General features: G+C 41.9%; 1 protein-coding gene across 1 annotated transcript in view; it reads right to left on the bottom strand.

The window, feature by feature from the left end:
- Positions 1-300: 300 nt before the first annotated feature.
- FOXD1 (forkhead box D1) overlaps positions 301-24,113 on the bottom strand; it is a 41,809-nt gene continuing 17,996 nt past the window's right edge. The window contains exon 2 of the mRNA XM_055367022.2: positions 301-425. The gene's annotated coding sequence lies outside the window, so the exon portion shown is untranslated. The remainder of the gene's footprint in view (positions 426-24,113) is intronic.

Genomic DNA, 24,113 nt, shown 5'->3' with positions numbered 1-24,113 from the left:
GAGTAGCTGGGACTACAGGTGTGAGCCACAACGCCTGGCTTGCAAAACTACCTTTTTATTTATACAGATGTTGTTTATCACCAGGAAGTTGTGGAGAGTTGTTTGGGGGGTGGTGATTGAAAGCAGCTCTTTTGTTCCAATATTTAAAGGAAGTTAAAAACCAACTATTTAATGCAGCTTGCTTCATCTAGAATCCACCAAATGTTTTCATGCTGATAGCATATTTTGGAGCCTGGAGATACAGAGCACTGCAGTTCTGGAGACATGTTTGTTTAGTGAGAATGCTCCTCAGGCTGCTCTGCTCTGAGTCTGGCTCCCTTTTTGAAGTAAGGCAACCGCTTGCTACTGCCTGACGCTCTATTCTGCTGTTTAGTGTTGGTCGTTACTTGACTGATGCTGCACTGATCTTCATTCTGTTCCTGGCCCTGCAAGAAGACAAGTGCATCATTATTAAAATTAATTTATTTTACTAGGACAGCACCAGTGATCAAGGTACATAGAGCAGGACAGCCAGTTTCCACAGCACGTGAACAGCAATTAGCTTGATTCTCTGCTTAGACTTAATGACAACATGGTCCTTTGGGTTAGAAGGCAATGAGTGCCAGAATTCCCTGGCCTCAGAGAGTGATGTGAGGGCTGATGCTGAAGGGAGGAAAATCAGTATGGCAGCTCAGGTTTTTTAGAAGTGACTTGAAAACTCAATGTGAGGTCTTCCTCCTATCCAATCATATCCAGATCTTTCTTCCTTTTGGATTATTTCAGTGTTTTATTTGGCTCATTTATGATGCATGAGGAAGTTTCTTTTCAACAAAAGGGTGAAAGCAGCACTTCTCTTTGTTTAAACACTTCAAATGTGAATTCATTTGCAATTTTGACCCAAGAAGCCAAGTTCTATTCCTGGCTCCACCACACAAGTCATTTGTCCTCTCTAGACCTAATTTATTCACCTGAAAAAAAAGGGGGGTCGGGGGGTTGAGAATAGACCATTTTTTAGAGAACTTCCTACCTTATTTGCAGATCCAGTGCATAATAAAAAGATAGGGCCTAACATTACAATGAAGAATTTCAAAGCAATAACAATGGAGCATTAAGCCAGATCCAGGTATGGGGCCCACTTGCGCACAGGGCCCTGCTCAGTGGCACAGGCCACACGCATGGGTCACACACTGGACTCAATCTCTTTCATGCCTTCTCCAGCACCAAACTTCTCTGATATCACAGCCTTTGCTTTCATCTACATGTGCACACTCCTCACACAAAAATAAACAGAAACAAAAGCAAAAACAAAAGGCTTCAGTTGCAATTTTTGCTTGATATCTATGTCATTTTTCCTTTTCACGTCCCTTTGACCATAAGTTGTACCTCAGCCCTTTCTGACTTCCTTTTATTCTCCAAGATGGATTTTCTTCTTTCCTGCCTAAAACATCCAAATGACCTTTGCTTTGAGCTTTTTCTAAATCACCATATGTTAGATAATTGTGCCCAGAGGAATTACTTCCAGAGTGGCCTAAACACAAAAGAAAACACACAGCCAACTTATTCTCTAGAACAGTGCAAACATTTCCTTAAACCTAAGTGTCTCAAGAGGAAAACTGACAGAATAAACCTTTCACCCAGCAAGTCCACTCTGGGTAGTGCTTGTACTGAATCCTTCTTGCATTTTTACATCCCTGATTTATCTACTGTTTTGCCAATAAAAGCAGTCCCGTTCTTTGATTTAGGTTTCTTTATAGTGGAAAAGTGACCAGAGAAAATGACTCAGTTGAGTGTTTTATTAATGGGAAGAACTGAAATGCCAGCAACAAGCCAAGTTCTTTGCCCCTTCTCTATCATGTTACACAATTATACAGCACCTATCTGGGAAGTAGGAGGTTGCAAGTTAAATGCCAGCAAACCTATGGCTTTTAGATGACAAGTCCACTAAAAAATGAACAGTCACAAAATATAAGGGGATTTCAGCCTTCAGAAGTCAAATCTATCAGTAAAATTTAACAATTACAAAGCAGCTACCAAAAAAGAAGGATTCTTTTAACATGTCTTATAAGAAAATAACTTTGATTTCTTGCATGAGTTTTTCTTCTATGTCCAAGTTATGGAAGTCTCATTCAAGTAGGTAAACTTCCCATACAAAATTTCATCATTTCAAATCAATGGAAAAATCAGATTTATCCTTGAAATTAACTTCTAGAATTTTAAGAGGAAAAAGTGACTTCAAATCTGTTCATGACTGACAACCCAACCTCAAAATGATTTATTTTCTGTTATGAACATTTGGGGTGTTCTGTTTATTATCAAAAACAAATGCATTTACTTCTTTAATCTTACAAAAATTCAAAAGCCCATTTGTCTCAGATATTCAAAATCATATAGGGTCGGTTTTAAGGTACAGTTTAAGGAAAAGATGTTATGAATACTGATAAACCATTGTCTGGTTTATGACAATTGCAAATATTTGAATAGCTACCCTTCAAAATATGAGTGAACAAGCCTATAAAACAATAAATGTCCATCTTGAGAGCTCATCTACTGCTCTGCCTAGTGGCAGGATTATATTGAAACTCCCTATGTTTGTTTCCTAGGGCTGCTGTGACAAAGCACCACGAATGTGTGGGTTCAAATAATAGGAATATGTTCTCTCATGGTTCTGATAGGTGGAGGGCTGAAATCAAGTGTCAGCAAGGCCATACCCTATCTGGAGGCTCTAAGGGAGGATCCTCCCATGCCTTGGTGGTTTGCTGGCAACCCCTGGCATACCATGGCCTATAGACACATCACACTCCAATCTTTGCCTCCATTGCCACATGGCATTCTCCCTGTGTCTCCTATCCTCTTCTTATGTGGACACCAGTCACCTTGGATTAAGGGCCTATCCTACTCCCATATGATCTCATCTTAACTAATTATGTCTGCAATGACTCTATTTTCAAATAAGGTCACATTCTGAATTTCTGGAAAGGGCATGAATTTTGGAGGGATACTATTCAACTTAGTACAACCTCCTAAACAAATGATAAGCTTTCCTGTGTTTAAGTGAAATAAAATAAAACAAAAATAACTTTATAAAGTGTTCTGGAGAAGAAAACCTCAATGAATTCCCCAAGAATTCACTCTTTTCAGCCATCCGTCCCAGCGGTTCTCAAAGTATGATTTAAGGGCAACTAGCCTCAATTCAACTTGGGGGATTAGTGGCTTATTAAAAATACAGATTCAGGGCTGGGCGCAGTGGCTCCTGCCTGTAATCCCAGCACTTTGGGAGGCTGAGGTGGGCGAATCACAAGGTCAGGAGTTCGAGACCAGCCTGGCCAACATGGTGAAACCCCCTCTTTACTAAAAATACAAAAAAATTAGCTGGGCATAGTGGCGGGTGCCTGTTATCCCAGCTACTCAGAAGGCTGAGGCAGGAGAATCGCTTGAACCTGGGAGGCGGAGGTTGCAGTGAGCCAAGATAGCACCACTGTACTCCGTACAGATTCAGGCTGGGCACGGTGGCTCACACCTGTAATCCCAGCTACTCAGGAGGCTGAGGCGGGAGAATCACTTGAACCTGGGAGGCGGAGGTTGCACTGAGCCAAGATCATGCCACTGCACCCCAGCCTGGGTAACAGAGCAAGACTCTGTCTCCAAAATAAATAAATAAATTAATTAATTTAATCAAAATTAACGTACAGGAGCAGTGAAAAAGAAGAGGCAAGACCGGCCCCCAGACCGACCAAAGCCCACGTGCCGCCACACCCCACGCCCAGCGCGCCTACGTCCCGCCGCTGTTGCTGCCACCATCATGCCCAAGAGCTGAAGGGGATGCTAGAGACAAAGCCAAGGTGAAGGACGAACCACAGAGAAGATCTGCGAGGTTGTCTGCTAAACCTGCTCCTCCAAAGCCAGAGCCACGCCTAAAAGGCCCCTGCAAAGAAGGGAGAGAAGGTACCCAAAGGGAAAAAGGAAAAAGCTGATGCTGGCAAGGAGGGAAATAACCCTGCAGGAAATGGAGATGCCAAAACAGACCAGGCACAGAAAGCTGAAGGTGCTGGAGATGGCAAGTGAAGTGTATGCATTTTGGATAACAGTGTACTTCTGGTGACTGTACAGTTTGAAATACTATTTTTTATCAAGTTTTATAAAAATGCAGAATTTTGTTTTACTTTTTTTTTTAAGCTGTGTTGTTAGCACACGGAACACTTCATTGTTGTTTTTGGGGTAAGGGGCATATGTCACTAATAGAATGTCTCTGAAGCTGGATTGATGTGAGGAAAACAACTTTCCCTTCTAGTTTTGAGAGACTTCCTCTTGGCTCCCAGGAGGAGGGATTCCCTGACTTTGACACAGATGGCCACCTTGGCACAAAAGCCTTGTGGTATGGAAATACAAATCCATTTTTATGTCCTCTTCTCCCTTTCCATCCTTCAGCATAGACTTAACTCCCTTAAGCCCAGACATCTGTTGGGCTGACCCCCAGTCATTGGTTACCAGTGTGTCAGGCAATCTGGACTTTCCAGTGATGCCACTGAGATGGCACCTGTCAAAACAGCAGTGGTTCCGTTTCTAGATTATGGATCTTCAGATAAATTCTACCATTTTCATTTAACTTCCTGAAAGTCAGGGTCGGCTTGTGAAAAGTTGTTAAACAACATGCTAAATGTGAAATGTCAACCCTCACTCTAAACTTTCCCGGTTCAGAGCATCAGATGAAGACTTTGTTAGATTTTATAGTGGCTTTCTGATTTTGGTAGTCCATTGAAGAAGGGAGTTTGAAAGTTGTTGTATACTGTTAACAATTGTCTGCCCATATCCTGCCTGAAATGCCATGATTGTTTATGGAAAGTATCTTTAATAAAGCTGGATGCAGTTTGGCTTGGAAAAAAAGAATTAAAATACAGATTCATAGGCTCCACCCCAGATCCACCAAGTCAGAACTGCTAAGTTTAGAGGCCAGGAACCTGCATCTTAAAGAAGCTCCTGGGGGTTTTATGCACATTAAAATTTGAGAACCACTCTCTATAGTGGCAGAAAAGTCGGCCTTACATTCCCCATAGTGCTTTGAAATTCATTCCTTACTTTTCCTCTATTTTCAGGTGAAATTGAGAATAGCTGGTCAACAAATTTTCTTATATTTAAAAAACATTATAAAGGTACTCTTCATTCCTTTTTCCCCTCCAGACTAAATAATATAAATTCAAATAATATTAATTCCTTAGTCTTGATAGGATGTATTTTCTAATCATTAAATCATTCACAAACTCTGGTCAAATTCTTTCCTCTCCAGAATCATAGACAATACCCTTTGACCATGGAAAGAGATCCCACTGTTTAATATTTCAGATTAGAAAAATCAGAAGCCTAGAGAAGTCACACTAAAGCCATCTGTATTAGTCAGGGCTTTTCACAGAAATTGAACCATTAGATACATAGATACATATATATTATATATCTATATAATATATAATATAAATATATGCAATTATGGAGGCTCAGAAGTCCCTTCATCTGCAGGTTCGAGACCCACAAACGCTGGTGGTGTAAATTCCAGTCTGAGTCCAAAGGCCCAATTTATCCAGGGGTACCAATGGCATAAATCCTACTCCAACAGCAGGAGAAGACTGATGCCCAGCTCGCAGGCAGGCAGGAAGAAAAAGGGACGAATTCCTCCTTCTTCTGCCTTCTATTCTATTCAGGCCCTCAATGGATTGGATGACGCCCTCCCCCACTGGAAAGGGTAATCTGCTTGACTGAGTCCACCGATTCAAATGCTAATCTCATTTGGAAACATACTCACAGACACACCCAGAAAGACTGTTTAATCTGGGCACCCCTAGGCCTAGTCAAATTGACACATAGAATTCACTGTAACACTATCCTAATCAGGGTTATTTCCAGCCATGAAAAAATGTATACTTATGAATTGTTAACCTAATGGTATCTGCCTCTATCTAATTCCTCCTTCCTTCCTGTTAGCCTTTTGTGTTGACTTTGATCAATGAAGGAACAAACCTAGCACTTACAGGCTGTGTCTGAGCCCTGTCGTGCCACAGGAGGATGTGAGTGATGAGACTGGGAAAAGGTACTCATGAGGTAAGTCCTAAGCAACTTTTCACCTGACCTTGTGAGCTTTTGAGCTTTTGCAAGTCTTGAGAACCAATCATACCTTTTTGAGCAACATAAAAATGACACTTGGTGAGGGCCATAGACAGCATTCTGATACTGCTAGAGCCAGAAGGCTTAAAATCCTAGCACTGATACCTGCTATTTCTCAGCCTTTAGTTTTGCTCTCCCTTGAAAGAACTCTGCTGATCATTCACATATGCATTCATCAAACATGAGTCAACATTCCCTGAATATTCACAGTCTAGCAGAGTTACAACAGGTACTATGAATAACGAATCTCTGAATAAGAGAGAACTTTGATGAGTTAGAGGAAAGGAAGAAAATAGAAGGGTTATTCAGTTTCAAACCACACTGATTGAATGATTCAGAGCCCCTTTGTGTGCATCCACAAGAAACAGACAGAGCAATAGGGAGAGCCAGGTCACCCAAGCTCCTGCCATTCATACTCTTCTAGCAGTAGAAAAAGTACCACTACTTGGCTAGTAGCCAGCCACATATTTCCCATTCTAGAGACAACTATGGGACTTTACTGAGAGTGTCTTTTTTTTTAGTCAGACTAGGAAAGTTAACAGTTTTAATGGCTTTTTTAAGTCATAAAGTATTTATGAAGTACCCATTATGAGCAGAACTTTTTAAAATTAAGAATTGCTAAAGAAATTAGAAGATACAGTCAGCCCATGAGGATTTTACAATTTATTTAGGACAGAAGATACTCATATTATTAGAGAATGCTATAGGAATTCAAATTAAGAATTCAGTTTCCTGGAAAGGATGATTGATCACAGGAACTATCATGAGGAAGAGTCTAGAACTGAGTCTTGAAGAAAATGGAGAGTGGCATTGACAGAGAAGAGGAAGAAAGACTTACAAGGGAGGGCGAACTACACCCAACAAAGGCACAGCAAGGAGAAAGTTCACCAAGGTAAGAGGAAGACCAAGAAATCTGGTCAAACTGAATAAAGGGATCATTTAATGGGAGCTGTAAATAAAAGGTGAACTCAAGGGGTGGAATTCTTTGAATTCAGGCTAATTATTAGGTTGGCCATATGAAACTGCCACTTTTGTAAGTCAATTATTGGGAATTTCATATGGTTCAGTTAGAAATATGAAGTTCGTGAAATGACAAAGTGAAGAAGCTATTTTGGGAAGATTTACCTGGTAATGGGTAGGCTGGAAGTCAGCTACACTAGAGACCTGGAGACAACTAGGAATTACTCTAATAAATTGAGCATAAGATGGTCATAACATGGATGAGGGTAGGCTGTGGATATGAGAGGAAGAGTCAAATCTCACAGGCATTACGAAGGAAAAATTTCACCTAGACTTGATGACTAATTGAACATGGGCAAAAAGGGAAAGAGAAGAGTCAGAGATGAATACGAGATTTGCAGTATAGGGGACTAGAAGGATAGTGTTGACATGGACAATAGTGGTGTACCTCGGTTTATGCAATAAATGCTTTCCTGAAAATGTGTGTAGCACAAAATTTTATAAATCAGGTCATGATTTAAATACACTAAGAACACTTGCTGCATTTGTTAGCATATTGATTTGCTGCTTTAATAAACAGAAAGATAAACCAGAATGGCCAGTAATGCCACACCTTGGGGTTATCTTTACTAAATATGGGCCCTACTGAACAGAAATTAGAGCTTATCACAAGACAACAAATTTTGTTTGAAAATAACCTTTTTACTACTTTTTTATCTGACTCTAAAAGTAACATAGTGGCTTAAATAAAATAGATTTGTCTCTTATGTGAAGGTCTGAGCTGGTAGAAAACACACAAAGCAGGACAGGGCTTTGTGGGAGCCCAAGTTCTTTTCACCTCTTTGCTCTATCATCCTTTATGATGTTGCCCTCATTTGCATGACCAAAACTGGCTCACCATCATCTGTCCTTGTGCCAGGTTGTAGAAGAAAGAAAGAGGATATCAACGACAGCAGCTTCTGTAGTAGGATGTGCCAGAAGTTGTACACATCACTTCTACTCACATCCTACTGGCCAGATGTTGGTCACATGGACATATCTAGCTGCAAGGGATCCTGAAAAATATAGTCTCTAAGGGTAGCCATGTGCCCAGCTAAAAATTAGGGGGGTTTTCCATTAAAAGGAAGACTGGAACAGCAGATATTGTGAGACAATTAACAATTTCTGTCATAGTTGAGAAAGTCTTGTAAAATTGCTTTGAAAATAATAGTTAAGAGAAAATCTAGATTTTCAATTATCAGGTGGGCTAGGACTGCCATATATCTGTATAGGGAATGGGAAGAAGAAAATATCACTTCCTTTTCCCAAAACTGTGCTCTAGTCTCTGAGATTTTGAACTAATCAATGAGTCAAGAAAGCACTGAAGAATTGTTTGAACAAACTGGTTGTCAAATTTTAGAACTGGGAGGAATCTTATAAGAGTATCTTATTAAACACAGCATGAACCAATAGATTTTCTGGAAGGAGATTTCTCCATGTAAAATAAATGACTGCCCAAGTGAATCTTCTTTCCACCTCTGTCACCAGACCTAAGACCTTTCCAAAGTTGCATCTTCTCCTGGAAGTATCACACTTTGATTCCAACTGCCACTTCCATTGCTGTCTCCCTGGAACACCCAGTTTCTCCTTTAAAATTTAGCCTGGACACAAGTAAACCCCCTTTCTTTAATGCCCTTTCACGCAGCTAAGACAGGTATTCAAAAATGACTTAACTAGATATGATGAGAGAACCAAAAGAAAAATTAAAAAAAATAGATGCTACATAACAATCACCAGGTTTTTGAGGTATAGAGAGAATTTTGAGCCAACATTGACAGCAGTGGAGGGACTAGTGCAATGTCAGAGACACCTTCCTTCCCAGCTCCCTGCCAATCTTTGCCAGGTGGCCTCTGGCCATTGCTTGTTTTTCTAACCTCTGGGAGCCGGGCCCAGACAGTTCTGCCCCTGAATGAATAGAAGACCTTTCGGTACCAAATTGGGGCTTCTAAACACTAACCAAAGACACTAGTCTCCTAAGGGACTTAGGATCTCACAATTAGCAGAGAGTAGGGTCTGTTCGTTCTTGTTGCCCCTATGCCTAGCCTAGTAACTGGCACATGTTCAGGGTCCAATATAATGTCTCTCATGTAAAAATTCAAAACCCATCCTCATGCAAATGATCAGAGCAAGCCAAATCTTCCCACTTAATTCCAGTTTGGGATCTGAAGGCCGTGCTTTCCTTGAATAGTTGGAATCGGCGTGTTGGGCATTCTGAATAGTCAATGCTTCAAGACTTATGTGATCTGCTGCAGCCATCTTCATGCACTCCAAAACAGGAGATGACTCACAGACCTGACCTGAGATCAGCACACCCCCTCTTCATTTTGAAATGAAGAAGCTGAGGTCCAGAGAAAGATCAGTGACTTACCCAGGTTCTCACAGTAATTCAGTGGCAGACATGCACCTGGAAGCCAAATCAGGCAATGCCGGGTCTGTGTGTGTTTCACCTCACCACTTCCCATTGCTTAGCTCCTTGATTTGTTTTCCCCAGAACCCAGATCTCAGAGAAGCTGCAGAAGGTTCCGCTCACCTGGGGCCCACAGGTGGTTCCTTACCGTCCCTCAGCATTGGGTGGGCCTTCTGTTATTTCCCAGAAGCTACATCATTCCTTCATGTTTACCCCAGAACTCTTGAAGTTCAACAGATGTAAAAAACACATACTGCCCAAACCTGGGCTCACATGTGCAAGTCTCTGGGAACTTGAAGAAGATAGAGTTGTTTGCTACAGGGCTCTTGAGTGGGTCATAAATACAGAAAGCAGCTGTCAAAAGTAATGCTGCCTTATTCTTTTTTTAAAAAAAAAAGCACAAAAGACAAACTTTTATCTGTTTTATTTGCTTTTTCCTTCTATTGGCCCAACTCTACCTTCCTGAAGAAATTGTAGGCAAACCCTCTGAATGCCTAATCCCTAGTTTTGAACACATAAACCAGAGAGGCCAGTAACGCCATGCCTTGAGGTTACCTTTACTGAGTATGGGCCCTACCAAACAGAAATTAGAGCTTACCACAAGAGGACAAATGTTGTTTAAAAATAACCTTTTAAATACTTTTTAATCTGACTCTAAAAGTAATATACACTCTTGGACCAAAATTGGGGGAAAGCAGAGAAATATTTTTTAAAGTTTTAAAAAGTATAATCCCACCAACACTGTTAATGCTTTGGTATATTTCTTTTCAGTCTTTTTTCTTTTTCAACACACATGGAACTATCAAACGGTTGCAGGCAGAGTTACAGACCAAAAAAAAAAAAAAAAAATCAGTCTTCGGTCAGAAGAACAGGCAACAGAAAAAAAAAAAGTCTCACATGTCCTAAGAACTGTTGACACATATAGAGAATATAGAGACAGGAAACAAGAAAGCTTCATCTTTAAACTTGGGAAAAGAGAACTGCAGGTGGTATTCGCGTTATCATTGTAACTGACTCTTTCCAATGGGAAAAAAAAGGATATTAATCCATTTGTTGTTTAGAATTTGTTGGTCAGGATTAGAGTAAGCGTTTCGTGTGGCTGTGACTATGGTCAGTCAGTTTCTGTTCTTGTGCTGAAGTGGAATGAATCAATGTGCTTGTCCAAAGGGGCTATGGCAGACGTGATGGCAGCAGTGTTTGCAGCCGCAGCAACAGCCTGAATGCAGGAAATCACATTCAAAGGGGATGCTCCAGGCTGGCAGAAGTGTGTTAACCTTTCATCCATGTCATTGGGTTTAATATGTTAACTTTGTAGCTTTGTAGTAAAAGCTGCTTCTTTGAGCTCAGGGTTCATAAAAAGTGTGACTGGTCCTCAGTGTTCCCAGTTAAGGATAGTAAGGAAAACAGAACCCTGAAAGCTCACATTGATTGAAGCAAAGACAGAGCTGGGGGGGTCAGCCCAGTGCCCCAGCTCCTCCCCAGCCTGACAGAACTGAACAGCTATTCATAGCCGCTGGAGCACTTCCAAGCTGTGAGTGTAAATTTACTTGTATCATCTTTGCAGAGAGGAACTGTATAGTCCCCAGTGCCTCCTGGTTGATTCGGATCGACTGTTTATTTGTTTAGTCCTGTAATGATATTATCCACAGGGCCAGAGCCACACAGGGAGGACGAGGAATTCCTGGAGGAGGGAGGCTGTGTGTGTTTATTGCCCTGTCAGCCCTTCACGACAAAAGACAAAAGTTGCTGTAATTTGTGTGTTCCCACACACATGATCCATATGGACAATATCGAGTATAGGTGCTGATGAAGGGGGGAAGAAAGGATGACCAGAAATCAAGATGCCAGCTGCCTTGTGGGAAACATGGAGAAATGCTGTAATAGTGAGCCTCTGACTAAACACCACAATTCCAGAGCTGGGAGGAATTCTGAGACGTTCTTCACACCAGAGGGAAAAAGAACCACCAGCTCTTGACTGACTAAGGCCTTGTGTTGCCTTGGACCTTGGGCCTAATTTTTTTCTTTTCAAGCTTAAAGGTTTCTGTTGCCTTTGCAGGAGAATCTAGGTTTTCCTCCTACAGCAATACATATTGCGGGGGACCATGATTTCCTTTTTTCTCAGCACATTTATTATAGCTTAGTTTCCACACAGTTCTTAGCTATGGGTGCATTATCAGGGCCAATTCTAGTTCATCTTCTCAGTGTCAGACTGAAACCACCTAAAATATGCTGCCAATTGGTTCCTGATTGTATTTCTGGAAGCTTGCAACTCTGAAAGCTTTTTCTACCTCAGGGACATGCCATCCATCCAAGAAATACAGCACTTGAAAGAAAGGGCACAATGAATCAACACAGTGAGCCTGTCACTCAGCAGGCTGGCAAACGATGATCTGCTAAGGGGCAGTTGTGCCCAACCTTCTTGCTGACTGTAGGTCCCCTGGGACCCGCCACATGGAGGCTGCCATCACACAGTTTGATCAGTGCCAGGTCAGCCCTGTGAGTCTCACACAGTTCACTGATACCAAGACAGCAAAGGGCACTTCACTGCAGTGAGGGCTGCCTGGAAAGTAAATGCAAGTGAGATGGATGGCTGCCACCGGCCTTGAGAAACAACCCTCAAAACACCAAGCCAGCCAGGCAGTGATGTGACACTGCTAGAAGCCAGTGAGGCACGATGACGCAGCCGGCAACCTCAAACAGCCTGGGCTCATTTTGAGTAGGAGACAAGTCAAAGCATGGATGCATCATGGAGTTGCAGCCATCTCAGAAATAGTCATTTAGGGTTCCCAAACAATGGAATATTTCATGACCAACGCCAGGGAAAGGAATAGGAACAGCCACATTCGTCTTCCTGGGCAGTATTCACCATAGAAGCCCCACCCAACTGACACAGACCCCCGCATGCAGTATGTAGTGAAAAGCTGAACTGTCTCTACAGAATTATAATATGAATAATAATTTAGGAAACGGGGATATGAAATAATAAGAGCAGAATGCTTAACGAAGGAACTAGAAATTCATTAGCAATCCTGAATTGCTGGAAGAGGCAGCGGTTGAAAGGCAGATGCTGTTGCGATTAGCACTTGGCCTCGGGCTGGTACCCACCAGCCTCTGAGCTTACCTTTTCTGATCCTCTAGGTAAGAAAACCTAGAAGAGTCCCCTCATTTTGTTTACCGAGTTTGAATAGGAGGCAGAGATTGAGGGTCGGGGAGAGGGAATAAACTTGCCCTAGAACAAAGCAAACAACTACATTAAACAGAGGGGCTGTTACAAAAGCAAAATGTGGGCAGTGCATACATTTTTAATGACCAGGACTCGGGTGCCCTGTGCAAACATAAACAGCTCCCTGCCAGCGGAGGGCTAGAAACCTTCCGGTCCTGGAGTTTCAGCTCCCTGCCACCCCCTCCTAAGGGTGCCTGGCCGGCCCTGACAAAAATCATTTACAAATAAAGAGCTCTCAGAAATGTGCCCTACCTTCGGCCAAAGAAGAGAACCTCTTTTCCAATAAATATTTGGCCGGGTAGTGGCGGGGGGGGGCCAAGAGTAACAAAGGGAGCCAGCGGCCTGGTTTGTTTGGATTGCCGGGCCGGCGCGGGAGCGGCCGGGCGCAGCTGACCACGGGTACAGATAGGTTAATTTCCACATGGAGCTGCAGAAACCCTATCCGCGGGTTGCGAAGCGTGGGTCAGCCAAGGCATGTTAATCTGTTTAGCATGTGCGCCGCGCGGAGGAGCCAGACCACCGGGGCGCAGGAGGCGCGGCCGCAGCCGGCGCTCCTCTGGGGGAGTTAATAAAGAGCTTAAGGCAGGCAAGTAAGTGTATGGAGGCTGCGAGCGGCTTCTTGCCGGCGGCCCGGGGGAGGGCGAGGCCCGGCTGCCTGCGCTCGCGTTCCCAGGCCCTCGGAACCGCGCGCCCTCGAGGCCGAGCGAGCCCCGCCGCGCCGAGCCTCCCGGGCGTCCGCGGGCCTGGCGCACACCGAAGCGGGGGGCGCAGTACTGCTCTCCCGCCCCCCGGAGCCGAGCCTCTTCGCGTTCGCACCGTGAAAGGAGGAGGGGAGCGAGGGGTTAGCCATCTCGAACATTTTTAACTAATCAAAATATTTGCTGATGAGTATTTATTTTTACAAGAACTCGGTTTGGCTGGAGACTTCCCGAGCAACAATATGGGCTGCCGTATTAGGTTTGTGACGGAGCCAAGTGTGGTTGGGACTTATTGAATCTGCGGGCCGGAGATCGCTCGCTCCGGAGACGTTTCTCCGTTCTGGGGAAGCAGCTTTCCCAAGACCGTCCTTCTGCAGATGGCTCTTAGAACACAACCACATGTCCCCTAAAGCACGGGAAGCTTCGTGTTTTATGTTTGGGCTGAATGAAAAGAGGAACGCACGCTCTTTCCTGCCCAAGCCAACAAAAGAGAAAATAGCGGGAAACGTCCCTGACCTGAGAAAGGAAAGCCAAAGCTCAGAGGTTCCAGTGTAAGCACAAACAACAAAACTGGATGAGTCCAAAACACCTACCTCAACACATCGCTTCATCGTGCTAAGCTTTTTCTCTCTCTTGTCTTTCTTCCTCCCAATATCCACCCAAGAAAGACCCACTTTTAACTTTACCGTAGTAAAGATGTTGAGTCTGGTCTGAAGGTGATTAAACAACTACGTCAAGTCATTGCAAAGCCACTGGCCACTCTCTAGGAAAAGCTATAGAAGATGAAGTCGAATCAAGTTTGAAAACGGACAAGTGGGAGCTTATACTACTTGAACTATAAAGATAACCTGAAAAATACTGGACCATAATTTTTTCAATGTTACTGACTGAGAACTAGATAAAACATATCTGAACTGGCAATAATAGCCATTAAGAAATGGACTGCTGTGGCAGGAACTCGTTATTGCTAACCTCTAACAATTCAGCAGTCCTTAGAAAGTGCCTCATAAAGAGTACTTCTCAATGACTCTTAAGAAAAGGGAAGTTGGGTAGGGGTTGTTCTGGAAGACAGTATGCAGGGTATTGCTGGTAAGAAGTGTCTGCAGAAAGTGTAAATGAGCAAATATTGAAAAGAAGAGATTGGTGGCTCACTCCTGTAATCCCAGCACTTTGGGAGGCTGAAGAGGGCAGATCACCTGCGATCAGGAGTTCGAGAGCAGCCTGGCCAACATGGCAAAACCCCTTCTCTACTAAAAATACAAAAATTAGCCGGGCATGGTGGTGAGCGCCTGTAATCCCGGCTACCCAGGAGGCAGAGGCTGGCGAATCACTTGAACCCATGAGGCAGAGGTTGCAGTGAGCCGAGATCGCACCACCGCACTCCAGTCTGGGCAACAGAGCTAGACTTCGTCTCAAAAAAAAAAAAAAAAAGAAAGAAAGAAAGAAAATAGGAAGTTGAATCAGAGCAAGCAGAGAGTAAATTTACCTTACGAAAAGACTTCCCAAGTGCAAGATGAGACAGAACTCATTCAAATGTACACAGAAGAGAAATATCTGAAGAGCCATAGAGATCTTGAGCTAAGTATCATTTGGCAATGCAATCTGAAGACTTTCAAAAGCGAGCATAGTACTAGGAAATAGAAAGTAAAATGAACTGTTTGGAACCATGTGCCAACTTCTCCCTGGTTTCTATATTAGAGGTTTTTTTTGTTCAGTCTGGGGAGCCACAACTGAAGAGATTTGGGGAATTAAAACAATCTTTTTCTCTTATACTTCCTTCACTTGCTTGGTTTATATTGCTCATGTAGTGTCTTGATCTAAATGACTTAATACAGTGTCCACCTGTCTGATTTGGGCCCATACGCTCCTCCAACTCAAAATTAAGGTGTGAAAGAAGCTTATGGGTCCTTTTGATCAAAGAGGCACATGGCCCTAAATTTAAAACAGAAAAGGAAAGATAGCACTAGTACAAACTGCCTTCAGTTTACATTATTTTGAAACTGATTGGCAGAAATGAGGGGAATAAGGAAAGTAAAAATTTCAGCAAACCAGAAAAAAAAAAAATCACAGCTGAGGAACTTAAATTCTTTGGAATCAAAGAAGAGAATGGGTTTCAATAATTCCAACCTAAATTTCCTTTATTTAGTGACCCAGCCAAAAGAGGACACTTTACTCCTACCAGTCAGTAGAAAGACAACAATAAAGAGCCTGGAGCCCAGTAAACCAATGAGATTGCCTCCCTGGAAGCTGGCATATTCCCATGCTGAGGCTGAGGTTTCTGATGCTCCCCTCACCTCATATGAGAGTGTCTTTGTCAGCTTAAGCAGCTATAACAAAATACCATAGACTGGATGGCTTAAACAATAGACTGGATGGCTTAACCAACAGACATTTATTTCTCACAGCTCTGAAAATTGGGAGGTCCAACATCCAGGTGCTGACAAATTTGGCTCCTGGTGAGGGCTCTAGTCTCCTTGCTTGCTGACAGCCACCTGCTTGCTGTGTCTTCATAATGCAGGGAGAGGGAGCTCTAATCTCTTCCTCTTCTTATAAGGATACTAATCCTATCATGGGGGGCCCACTGTCATGACCTCATCTAAACCTAATTACTTCCCAAAGGCCCCACTTCCAAATATCATGACATTGGAGGTTAGGACTTCAATACATGAGTTTGGAGTTGGGGACACAAACGTTCAGTCTGTAACAGAGAGGCACTGCTGTGTCAGTGCAGTGCAGCTGGTGGATGGAACACGGGATGGCAATTTCCACCCCACCTTCAAGGCCCAGACCAGACCAAGGCCCTGCAAAGAGACCACCTACTCTTTGAAGCTTTCCCTCTCTTCCTTTTTACAGTCCCTTATTCCCCTTAAAAAAAAATTTTAGAGCACTTACTTTGACCATCTTTGTTTAGTAGCATAAGTTACTTTTAAATAATGTATATATGGATTTACATATATACAATTTATATAATATATACATGGATTAATATATATTCCATGGCCTTGACTAGAATGTCATATCAGTAACAATGATAATGTAATGATGATCATGATAATGACAGCAGCTAACACTGATTTAGCCTGTATCATCTGCCAGTGCTTTGCATGCATTATATTGCATACTTTTCACAATAAACCTATGAGGTAGATATTATTATTGCCCGTTTTACAAATGAGAACACTGTGGCTTAGGGAAGTTAAATAGTTTATCCACCAGGTTATTATGTGGCAGGGCTGGTCTCCAATCATTGGCATATGTATTCCCAAGCCTGTGATCTTAACCATGCCCCATACATAGGCCCCTCTTCATGCATACAGTGTCCCCCAGTGTCTATGAGGGATGATTCTAAATGTTAATTTCAATGCCCCTGGGACCACAGTTCTCTTAATAGAAGAATAAGATTTTGAGCATCAACACTTTCCTTACTGGGTAGAATTATATTTCCATTCTCAACATGAATTAATTATTGCCTCCCTGTTTCTTTTAAACTAAGGCCTCTTTCCATCACCTGTGACTGGATTCTGTTGTGTGCCTTCCCTGAGCCTGTGTCATTTCATTTGCTACAATGGGAGTGATTGATGGTTCTAATTCTTATGTATTTAATTTTTTAATATATTAGGCACCAGACTGGAAAAATTTACTCACCCCATTTGTCATTCTAAAAAATCTAAGACTAATGAGATATAGAAAAAAAAAAAAACCTTAAATGGAACAGAGTTTCCCAGGGTCCCCAGTAGGTAGGTGGAGTCATGGCAAGAAATGAACCCAGGGCTTACTGAAGAACTCCAGTGGAAGACAGTGCAGAAACCCAGGTAAAAGGCCAAATGGGCCAGAATCAGCCTCCTACTATGACAATCTTTGGTGTAAGGAAGTAGATATCCTTCATTCAGAACAAAGAGAACAGGACAGGGATTTGGTTAGCTCGTGGGTCTTATGCTTATAAAAATGGAACTGGCAATAATGGTTCCTCTCTTCTAATTAAATATGCTGCCAAGTTGAGGGACAAATTTGAATTTGGTCAAGTACCTTGAGTACCTCTGAGGAGAGCACCACAGAAAAGGTCTTTTTTTTTTTCTTTCTTTTTTGGAACAGAGTCTCACTGTGTCACCCAGGCTAGAGTCCAATGGCACTATCTCGGCTCACTGCAACCTCTACCTCCCAGGTTCAAGGAATTCTTCTGCCTCAGACTCCTGAGTAGCTGGGACTACAGGTGGGCACCACCACGGCTGGCTAATTTTTGTATTTTTAATACAGAAGGGGTTTCACCATGTTGGCCAGGCTGGTCTCTAACTCCTAACCTCAGGTGATCTACCCTCCTCGGCCTCCCAAATCCTCCCAAAGGGATTACAGGTGTGAGCCACCGTGCCTGGCCAGAAAACCTCTTTTCTGAAATGACATTGCCTCACTCACTTGCCAGAAAGTATTTCTTCCCAAATAATGTCATTGATGAACTGAAGAACTTTCAAAGTATGATGGATCCATGTCATTTAGGTAAGCCATTTGTCTGGGGTGCCAAAACAGAATCAATTCCCCACAATTCCTTAAACAACAGGTATCCTTATATGGGCCAGATTTGCCTGAAAAGAACAGAATGACATTGCCCAGTGAATCCCCCAGGCTTCACATTCCAAAAGTGTCCCATTAAATGAATCCAAGCAGTTGCTTCTGAAATCATAAATTCCAAAAGACAATGAAAGTTGCAATCACAAGGGGTAACAGAAGCCAAACACATTAGGAACATGTTCCTTGTGCAAATAGCATAATCCTGGACACGCGGGAACACATGGTTTGCCTCAGACATGTTTCATTTTGTCATCGCATTGAGTGTACAGTATTTCTCTTTGGGTGCAAGAGTGATTGATTTCCTTGGGAGAATTGTTTGTAAGAACATGAAAGTTGCCAAAGCAAACACGTTGGAGGGAAGTGTGGAGAAGGGGAGTAAGAATATTTGGAGTAGATCTGGGTTTGGGAAGTTCATGCAGAGGTGAGACAGTGAGATGTAGAACAAATAAAAACATTCTGCACACTTCATCTACATAAATTATGTTCTGAAATTCACTCTGTGTAGACATTAGCACTGCAGCTACAACTCTCCCTAGTGTGCCTCTAGAATGTGGGCACAAAGCCAATTTTTAAGTGAATGATTTGTAACTTTTCCTCCACATAAATTAATCTACTAATATTTAGATCATCCTGATTTTAATCCACAAAAGTCATGTAGTCATTGTAAAAAATATCCAATAATCTATCTGTCTTTTATGATAGAATTATAGTACTGATTTGTATTAATAGATCTGTCGAGATATGTTGACAAAATGGAAAACATTACACATATTTCCTTTGATCTCTTTCTCTACCATAAAAAACCTACCTAAATAAATACAGCAGCATTTATAACATGTGAATTTGAAATGATCCTTTTGGTTATTTACTTTAAATTTTAAATTATGTTAAAGATGAACATTTTAAGCTTCTATCTACCTATATGAACTTGCTTCTTAAGAGATGTGAATTTATTATAAAATACTCATGACACTTAGATGCTTAAGTGTGTGGTTACAAGACAGAGTAACAAATGGAATTTGTTTACTCCATTAGGATTTTGTTTTCCATATAGCCATTGTTATAGTGCAAAATGAGAACTTCTGAGAATTAGCAATAGGATACCTAAATAAACATTCCCATTTAAAGATGATTCTCTAAGTAAAACATAAATAATTTAAACCCCAGAGAATAAAGACTCTTGACCTGGTTCTGTACAGTGCCCAGAATAGCTTTGTTACGTGAAGGTTCTCATCATTCACACTAAGGCAGTTTTTCTCAAGTCTCCCCACTGCTGTTCTCCTGCCTAGCTAGTTATCTATTGTGGTATAATAGATTACCCCCAAACTTAGCAGTTTAAAACAACATTTATTATCTCAGTTTCTATGGGTCAGGAGCTGGGCACGGTTTGGCTGGATCCCCTAACTGGGTCTCTTGCATGACTACAGTCATCTCAAGGCTTGAATTGGAAGGGTCCACTTCTGAGGTCACTCATCTGCTTGGTGGCAGGAATCAGTTCCGTGCTGGTTGACTGGTGGACTGAGGCCTCATTTCTTCCAGGGCTGTTGGCTGAAGGCTTCGCCTCCCTAGGTTCCTTCCCATGTGGGCCTCTAGGTAGATCATCTCACAACATGTCACTTGGCTGCATCAGTGCTAGCATGCAAGTGGGCGAGAGAGTACTAGCAAGGTGGAGGACACAGTCTCTCGTGACCTGATCATGTAAGTGACACCCCATCACTTTGGCTGTATTTTCTTTGTTGGAGGAAAGTGACTAGGTCCTGCTCACACTCGAGGGGAGGGGATTACACACGGTTTGAATTCCAAGAGGTGTGCATCACTGGGAGCATGTCAGTAGCTGCCTTCTGTATCACTGGTGACTATTAGGGGTATACTTCCTGTGATGGTTAATTTTAGGTGTCAACTTGACTAGATTAAGGATACCTAGAGAACTGGTAACGCATTATATCTGGGTGTGTCTGTTGGGGTGTTTCCAGAGAAGACTGGCAGTCTGTGAACTGAGTGGGGGGAAATCCACCCTCTATGTGGACAGGCACCACCCAATCACCTAGAGGCCCAGAAAGAACCAAAAAAAAAGCAGAGGAAAGGTGGTTTCCTCTCTCTCTCTCCTGGAGCTGAGACATCCATCTTCTGCTCTTCTGCTCTTGGACATCAGAACTCCAGGCTCTCCAGCCTTTGGACTCTAATACTTAACCAGCAGCCCCCTAGGTTCTCAGGCCCTTGGTTTCAGACTGAGAATTAAACCATCAGCTCCCCTAGTTCTGAAGCTTTCAGATTTAGACTGAGCCATGGTACTGGCATCCAGGGTCTCCAGCTTTTGGACGGCTTGTCGTGGGATTTCTCAGCCTGCATAACCATGTGAGCCAACTTCCCTAATAAATTACCTCTCATCTACCTACCTTTCTATCTGCAGTCATCCCTTGGTATCTGTGGGGGACTCAGGAACCTGTTAGAACTGCAGATTTCCAGGCCTACTCAAGATCTACTGAGTCAGAAACTCTAGGATTGAGGCCCAGTATGCTGTGTTCTAAGAAGCCCACCAGATTATTCTGAGCACCTTAAAAATTTGAGAAGTATTGCTTTAAAAACAAAGGGAGCAGAGCTGCTGGGCCTCCCAATTTCCCTCTTACAAGACCAGGATCCCAGTCATGGGAATACTTGCTACTGCTCATGGTTTTAATGATGATGATTTGCAATGTAAACCAGGAGACAGCTTATAAGGGTACATCATGTGGCAAATCTAGAAGAGAATTTTAGTTTTTCTTCACCTGGGATTTCAGTTTTTCAACCTAGTGAACCTCATGCACCTAACCCCAAAGCCTAGTACTTTACATGTTGTGAGGCCAAAAGGAACTAAACAAAGCTTCAGAAAAGCTAATCAGCAGTAGAAACTTCATTCAGTTGTACAAATGCCAGACTTAATATACCTTAATTCTCTAAAAGGGTTCTTCTTATACTCTTTACCACTCCCTGCCCCCCACCCAAAAAATATTGTAACGGCCACAACTGTACTCCTAAGGTATAAGGTGGCTAAGAATAGCTAATTATATGTACTAGGTCCTTCTAGTAGGAATGCAAACTGAAGTGAGTTAGCATCATAACCATGGAATGCTTTGCAAAATCTCGTGTCCTCCCCATTTGTGTTCCTTCTGGTCTCTTTACCATCATTTCAAACTCTTCATCTTTGGGAGGCCTCCACAGTGTCATAAGAAAGAATACAGGCTCTGGAGATGGAAGATCTGGGTTCACATCTAAGCTCTGATACCTAGTACAATCATGCATCCATTACAATGTCTCAGTCAATGACAGACCACCACTAACAGACAGATATTGATCCCATAAGATGATTAGGCTTTATTTTTATTGTGTCTTTTCTGTGTTTAGATATGTTTAGGTACACTTACCTTTGTGTTACAAGTGCCTACAGTATTCAGTATAGCCATACTGAACAGGTTTGTAGCCTAAGTAGGCTGCACCATATAGTCTAAATGTGTAGTAGACTATACCATCTACATTTCTGTAAGTACACCCTATTATGTTCACACAACAACAAATTTCTCAAAACATAACCCCATTGTTAAGCAACCCATGACTGTACATCTATACTAGTCTATAACTTTTGGTCAGAGCAATCAGCAGTCATCCAACATAGCAGTGCGAATGCCAGGTATCTGAAAGGGTGAATTACTACAACCCTACTGTTCTAGTTGGACAGTGTAGATCCATTAGGCCAACATTTACGGTTAGAGCAATTTCTTATCTTTACTGTTTTGCTTTTGGGTAAGTAGACAAAGCCAATGGACTCCAAATTATTTTATCCACATCATTCACCTGGTAAATCAGTCAATTTATTAATCAGTCAAAATATTTATTCAGTGCTAATTATGTACATGGAATTATGGAAATGTAAAGAATTACAAAGCATGGCCTTACTTTTAAGTAGCTTGAAATATAGTGGAAACTTAATAGTAGACTGAGTAAAGATTGGCACTTCACAAACGCTCATATAGAATTAATACCAGGTAAGTAGTGGTCCACATAAAAAATTGCTAGGGATTGGGGAAATGAGTCCTTCACTGGGGGCAAATAAGAGTAACAGCACCCAGGCTCAAGAATCCAGCCACCTGGATTTGAATTCTAGCTCATCCACTTACAGATATATGACAATGGTAAACTGCTTAACCTCCTCATGCTTCAGTGATTCCTTCTTTTTTTGTTTTTTTTCTGTTTGTTTGTTTTTTTGGAGACAGGGTCTCACTCTGTCACCCATGCTGGAGTGCAATGGAGTGAACATAGCTCACTGCAGCCTCAATCTTCTCCTTAGCTCAAGCCATCCTTCTGCCTCAGCCTCCCAAGTAGCTGGGACTACAGGCTTGCACCTACACACCTAGCTAATTTTTGTAGAGATGGGGTCTCACTGCATTGCCCAGGCTGGTCTTAAACTCCTGAGCCCATGGGATCTTCTCACTTTGGCCTCCCAAAGTGCTGGGATTACAGATGTGCACCACCATGCCTGGCCCAGTGTTTATCTCTTAAAAACCTTGTAGGATGGCTGTGAGAATTAAATGAACTAATTTATGTCACATACTTAACACAGAACCTAGCCTAAAGTACTCCATACATGTTACCTATGTAGTGGTAGCTTTTATGGGGTAATAGTATTCATGAAGAAGAAAAAAGTCTTAGTAGGGTCTTATGAAGACTACAGAGTAAGGACGAAAAGGTCTTACAGATATGGACTATAACATCAATAGTACAAATTGCAGGAAAATTGTGGTGTTGGCTGGGATAGTAAGTTTGGCCCAGTTGTAAAGGTCTTGAACATAAGATGAACTTAAGACTTCTTCATGTAATCAATAGAGAATCACTTTCACTTCTTAAGCAGAAGTATAGCATGATAAAGATGTTTTGGAAAGTTTTAGTCTGCTGCATATATTGGGCAATGGGAAGACTAGAGGTAAGGAGACCAGAGAGAAAAAGGTATTTCAGTGGTACAGGAATAGGGTAAAAGGTGCCCAATCTTTGACGATAACAGTGGGAGTGCAGAAGGGAGAAAAGGTGAGTTTTTGCAGAGGAAGAATTAACTATACTTGGTGAATGACAGGATGTGAGAATTATGCTGCTATTTTTTATACATTCTATTTACAAGTTTAATTTCTGTTCCTTCTTCAAAGGTCATCTAAAATATTACCTCCTCTGGGAAGCCTTCTCTATCCCTCCCAGATAGTTATTTTTCTCTGTCAATCCTGTCAATCAGTTCATATTTCTATGACAACACATCAAGAATTGTTGTATTTCGGTGAGTATACATATCTCACCACCTCCAACCAGATGTCTAATATTTTTGTATCCACATCACACTATGCCTTGCACACAGTAGGTGCTCACGATAAAAGAAAGAATGAATAGATGATTAAATCTGGGTCTTTGGTTCCCCTTGATCATTTGTTTTTTTTTTTTTTTTGTAAGAGATGGAGGTCTTGCTGTGTTGCCCAGGTTGGTCTCAAACTCCTGACCTGAAGCAATCCTCCTGCCTCAGCCTCCCAAAGCACTGGGATCACAGGCATGAGCCAACACACCCAGCCTACAATATAAGTATTTTAAGGTGAAGTTTATTTGTATTTTTTTCAACCCTTATGCTACTTTATGGCTATAATGTTATACAGATCCAAGAATCTCAAAATAAATGCCCAATTTTTGACACTTTTTATAGCATTTTATAAGAAGTGGTTTTTCTTTGTTATTAATTTTTCATATATTTTATTGACTTGTTAAATGAAAATATTCATAATTTTTCTAAGAATTTATGTAAGGATATTGTAGAGCAAAGTAATGTATCATACGTTGCTTTTTTAAAATAAACTGTTTTCAAGCAAAAGAAGAACAAAAATTTAATATCATTACTAGAGATTTTTCTATAATAAAACCATTTTGTCAGCTACTCACAATGTAGTTCTTCTGCTCAAGTTTCTTAGAATCTGTGTGGTCTCTTCTGAATTCTTTAAATAGACAGGAGCCCATCTATGTGAGCAGGTAGATGAATGGGTGCAATGAAAGAGGCCAGTCTCTTTCTCCACATATAAATCTCCAAAAATAA

This window comes from Gorilla gorilla, chromosome 19 (genome assembly GCF_029281585.2).
Source record: "Gorilla gorilla gorilla isolate KB3781 chromosome 19, NHGRI_mGorGor1-v2.1_pri, whole genome shotgun sequence".
In the NCBI taxonomy this organism is placed as follows: domain Eukaryota; kingdom Metazoa; phylum Chordata; class Mammalia; order Primates; family Hominidae; genus Gorilla; species Gorilla gorilla.
This window is presented reverse-complemented; position numbering and strand designations above follow the sequence as displayed.